Consider the following 5,425-nt stretch of genomic DNA (forward strand, 5'->3'; position numbering starts at 1 on the left):
CTCAATCCTCTTTTTTATTCTCTGAATTACTCTAAAGTTTAACCTCACAAGATTGGCTGGTTAAAAACTTTAGAATTGAAACCCTTTTCCCTCTACTTTGAAGGTAACCACATGATGCAATGGTCGGATCAAAGTTAACCGGTTCCAAAATTAAGATGAAGTGAATAGACCATGCATTGCTATGCAAATTTGAGTCTCTATTGACCTCCAAATAATTTGAAACCAAATAGGATCTAACAATGGTTGCACCAAAGAGACATGCGAGATGTCAGAACTAGATAGAGGCACCTTTAGCCTATCAAAAGGTTGATTGCAGTAATATGGCTATATATTACCTCTAGGTGATTCCTAGTGACAGAGTGAAATATAAATATGGTGCGACATTTATTAGGTACTAAAAATGATTTACAAGAATGTAAAACAACACATTATATTTCTAATGCAATCATTTTTCAAATGATGATATGAACTCAGTCGTTGGTCGCATATCTCCGTCGGCCCGTACAAGTCTATGGGATGGTGTGATCAAACTTCAGGGAATCGCGGTGTTTGTGCTCGCTTTCTTTAGAAGGTAAATAAGTACCATGATTATGCTTTCAAATGATTTTTTTACATCATTCTTACCATTGATTTAGTATAATGTCTCATTGTTCTGTCTTTAGACAAGTAACATATTTTGAATCGATAACAGACAACCTTATACATGTAAAAATGATTGTTGTTTTGCACTTACAAAAATTGGTTTTTTTGCTAAAACATCTTTCAATTTGTTACAATAGTAGCTTAAATATCATGGAGGACGGAGCAAAAAAATTCATTAAACTATTAACCACAATAGTAGCTTCTAAATTGATGTGGCTTCCTTCTATTAGTGTCTTACGTATGAGTGAAAAACATATTCAATCTTAAAATACAACAAATAAATGAGAGCAAAAAGGAGTATTATTAAAATTTATGCACGTCTTATATACTGAAATGAGACTGAAGAAGAAATATGCCCTTTAATCATATATGCAGAGAGGCATGCATCCATTCAGTAAATGTTTGAATTGTAAGCATGAACTTGTATGTTGTACCACTTACAATGATCTGTTCTACCAATTGGTCCACAATTAATTCACTACTGCTGGGAGCATGTATCATCTGAATGGCTTTGTTTTTTTGTTCCCAAAGAGAATTCATAACTCATAAATTGACCACCATTGACACCACCTACAAAAGAGTGGCTCAACATTCTTTATCAATTCCTCCCTCCTTTTGATATCCTCTAGCGACAGAACAAACAATGTGAGACACAACTTAATCAAATATCATATATGCAGAGTAAAACACAGTGCCTCATGCTTACTCAAGAACATGCATGGTGGACCAAGAGTTGAAAGTGAAGTTTTAATAGAATTTTCAAATCGTCGATGACAGATCAAAAGCAGATTGTGAATTTTAAACATCATCAATGAACTCCATCAGTCAACTTCGTCGTTGTTTCTATCCACCTTGACCTCCGCGGCAAGAGGCTTGTGCCACCGGTGCGATGGCGGCCGGTAACCTCCTCCTCCTTGACTGGACGCAGCCACCGGGAGTGAGCAGGGCAAGACAATGGTGCCCCAATGTGCAACCGTGTGAGCCCATCATTGACGCTCTCGCTGTGCACCCCTGCCACGAGGTGAGGCTTGCGCGCTCCCCAGCTCTCCCATCATATTCCCTTTCCCTCAGTCGAGCTCATCTCCTTCATCTCCTACCCATGCACCCATCGCAATGGGATTGTCGACTTGTCCTCCATAGAGCCTCCTCTGCACCGCCGACAGCATCCTGGCTAGGCAGCACACGCGATAGTGTGTGCCTGGGTACTAACCTTTCTGCAACACATTCGACGAAGTCTTGCCCTACAACAGTGGCGATGAGCGTCTGATTGGATCCGGATACTGCAGATGTCGTGGCGGCTGCCATGTGCAATGGAGAAGGCGTCGGCTTGCATCAGTAGCTCATGTCATCAAGCAGGTGCCTCCATCAATCCATTTGCAAGGAAAGCTGATTCGGCTACTTAGCTCACAAGCGCCTCAATCTATCTACCGATTTAGCTAGCTTCTTAGGTAGCTAGATTTGTACGCGGGTGTTACCTTGGCCTCGTGCTCTGTATGAAGCTACCTTGGCCTCTCGTGATCCATATGAAGCATCCCGTGGGATCGACCTCCTAGTCTGGTGGCTCCATCAGTTCCTCCTCTGCCTCCATGGGAGCCGCTCCCTTGTGAGCCAATATTTAGAGGGGAGGGGGTAGAAGGCGACGATGGATGCAGAGTTCTCCGAGTCTAGGTCCTGACTTTTGGGGGGTCAATCTAGGTACTTAGGTGTGAATGGGGATGGGGTAGGCCGAAGAAGGCCCAATGCAGCGATTGCACGACATACCAAAATGAACGGATAGAGAACCAATAAAGGATCCTCCCTTTTAGATTATTTAATTTAATTAATTAATTATATTATACCCTCACCTAACTTATGTTTAATATAGAAGCGATCAATCTCCACATGCTTCGTTCTATCATGCTACACTGGGTTGTTGGCTATGTTGATAGCTAATTTATTATTGCACCACACCTTCACAGGGCCCTTTCTAAGTACTTTTCAGTTCTGGCAGGAGATTTTTTTTGTTTTCCTTAACAGGAGATTTCTTTTCAGTTCTGACAGGAGATTTCTTGGTCACAACATCTTACTAAGGCCTACTGTCATGGCCCTGTACTCTGCTTCAGTTGTCGGTCTAGACACAATGGAGTTACTTCTTTCTCCATGACACAAGGTTCCCTCCAACAAATACACAATATCAAGAAGTTGATATTCTATTATCAAGGAAATTAGCCCAATCAGCATCACATTACCCCTCTACATTCAAGTGTCCATTGCCTTTGAACCATAGGCCTCTTCCAGGACTCCATTTTAGATAGCGCAATTCTATGTGCTGCCTCTAAATGCCCACTTCTCGGTTCATGCATGTAGCGGCTCACCACTCACAACATAGGATATGTCAGGTCTCATGTGGCACAAATAGATGAGTCGACCGACAAGCCGCCGGTAGCTCTCTCGACCGGATCTCCTGAATGTGCACATAGCTGATGGTTTTGCTCAATCAGAGTTGACGCAGCTCGGCACCCAACATACTTATCTCGGTGAGCAGATCCAATACATATTTTCTTAGAGCGAGAACTATTCCTTTAGCAGAGCTTGCAATCTCAATTCCCAAAAAATAATTGAGTTGACCTAGATCCTTAATCTCGAATTCTTTTCTCAACATCACCTTCAGCCGACTTATCTCTACATTATCATCTCCAGTGATAACAATACCATCTACATAAACTGTGAGGATGGTAATATGACTCTCTGAATGCCTATAGGACACAATATGATCCCCATGACACTGTTTATAACCCATGCTACATATGGCTTGTCAGAATCTATCAAACCACTCGGTGATTGCTTGAGACCATACAAAGACTTCTACAGTTGGCACACCTTGTCTGTGGTGCTTGGACTACCAAAGCCAGGTAGAATCTCCATATAAACTTCTTCCTGGAGATCTCCATGCAAGAATGCATTCTTGACATCCAACTAATGCAATGGCTAGCTAAAGCTAACAACACAAGAAATAAGAGTTCTTATTGTAGTCATCTTTGCAGTGGGTGCAAAGGTTTCATCATAGCCAATCCCATAGGTTTGGCCTTAGCCCCTTGCCACTAGGCTCACCTTGTACCATTCTACTTTCCCTTCCAGGGTTTGCTTCATGGTATACACCAACTAGCAAGTAACTTCCTGCTGGAATAGAAACAAAATACCGTGTCTTGTTCTTCTGAAGAGCTTTCATTACCTCCATCATGGCCTCATACCACTTTGGATCCTGTATTCCCTTGGGGTCACAACATATTGTAATGAAGCAATGAAAGCTCTATACCCTGGCGACAGTGAGTCATATGCCACATAGCTTGCAACATCATGCTCAAAATTGTACCTTCCAGGAGGCTTTCCTGCTTTAGCTTGTGGTTCTTTCCTGCTTTAGCTTGTGGTTCTTTCCTTGAGGTAATAGGAAAATTCAATGAATCATCACCTATGATACATGGCTCACTCTTAGATGAGTCCACTTCAATAGGCATTGAAATTGGCTGTTTAAACTGGCATCAACCAAGGAGCTCATAAACACCAAACTAACCGGAAATGATGGAACACATAAGACCAAATACAATGTGATACACGAAGTGTATTTCACAGTGTCGATCCATTTGATAGGATGATAAGTTCCATCAACGGCGCGCTTGAATAATCTTTTTATGCATAGGTGGGTGTGGAGCATATGATTCAAACTCACTCCACCTTTCGGTGACATGTGCTAATGCTCCCGGGTCTAGTATCCAGTTGGAATAAGAAGTTTTATTTGAGGTACCTTTGCCAATATGAGCAAGATTAACAAGATTCCCTAGAATTGTTGTTTTTCCACTTTGGTTTGGAATTTCTACAGTCCTCCACTGAGGGTTTAAGCATCTTACTTGATCCTTTTGCACTCAAAGTTAGATTGCCTTTTTTTCCTCAAACAAATGAGTGGATTTTTCATGTAGCTTCTTAATTCTTTGATTTCCCCCATTGTTCAATGTCACTGGAAAGCACCAAGAGCCTCTTCTCTTCTGCTCTATTTGATCTTCTCTTGCACTTTACTTGAGCAACAATAGTTAAAAAAGCAGGTTCAGTGCAGCTAGCACACCAATGCCATGAATCCACCACGCTGCTCCCTGTCACAAACACCAACTAGACCTCCTACTAGAAGTTCTCCTTTGCCTTCTTTCAGCAACCAGCGGAAAAAAATAGCTCCTTCTCTCCACTAACAGATTCCGACAACACACCTCTTCTCTGCTTCTTGCTATAGTACTCACTGCACCAGCACCGCTACCTCTAGGGAGTTAATGCTCAAAACCACCACATTTATGGCTAGGTTACTCCAAAACTACCGCTTTTGTCAAAAATCACAAAAGACCACCACTTCTGTGCCAAGTGGATAACAAATTGCCACTGATTCGAAATTGAGCGCGTCTAACAGCAAACCTGACGGTTAGGACTGCAAATGTGGTGAAGACTAATCCTAGTCGATCTTTGACCAGCTGAGGTGGACGGGGGTCCCACCTGTCAGCTCTCCTCTCCTTCTCTTATCTCCTCTCCTCCTTCCTTCCAACAGGAGCGGTGGACGAACAGCGGCGGTGGCTGACCCTTCTAGCTCTAGCGACGTCGAACCCCCGCGCGCCAGCATGCTCCGGCGTGGCCGAGCCGCCTCTCCCCCACCCCCTCCCCCGCCCCTGCCTCTCTGATGAGGCTGAACCCTCACGTGCTCGCGCCCTTGCTTGCTCCGGCGAGGCCAAGCCCCCGCGTGCCTGTGCCCCTTCCTCCCTACGGCGAG

The 5,425-nt window shown here is 43.4% G+C and overlaps 1 pseudogene; it reads left to right on the forward strand.

The window, feature by feature from the left end:
• The first annotated feature begins 461 nt into the window (after positions 1-461).
• LOC119358283 overlaps positions 462-5,425 on the forward strand; it is a 9,434-nt pseudogene continuing 4,470 nt past the window's right edge.

This window comes from Triticum dicoccoides, chromosome 2A (genome assembly GCF_002162155.2).
Source record: "Triticum dicoccoides isolate Atlit2015 ecotype Zavitan chromosome 2A, WEW_v2.0, whole genome shotgun sequence".
Lineage (NCBI taxonomy): Eukaryota > Viridiplantae > Streptophyta > Magnoliopsida > Poales > Poaceae > Triticum > Triticum dicoccoides.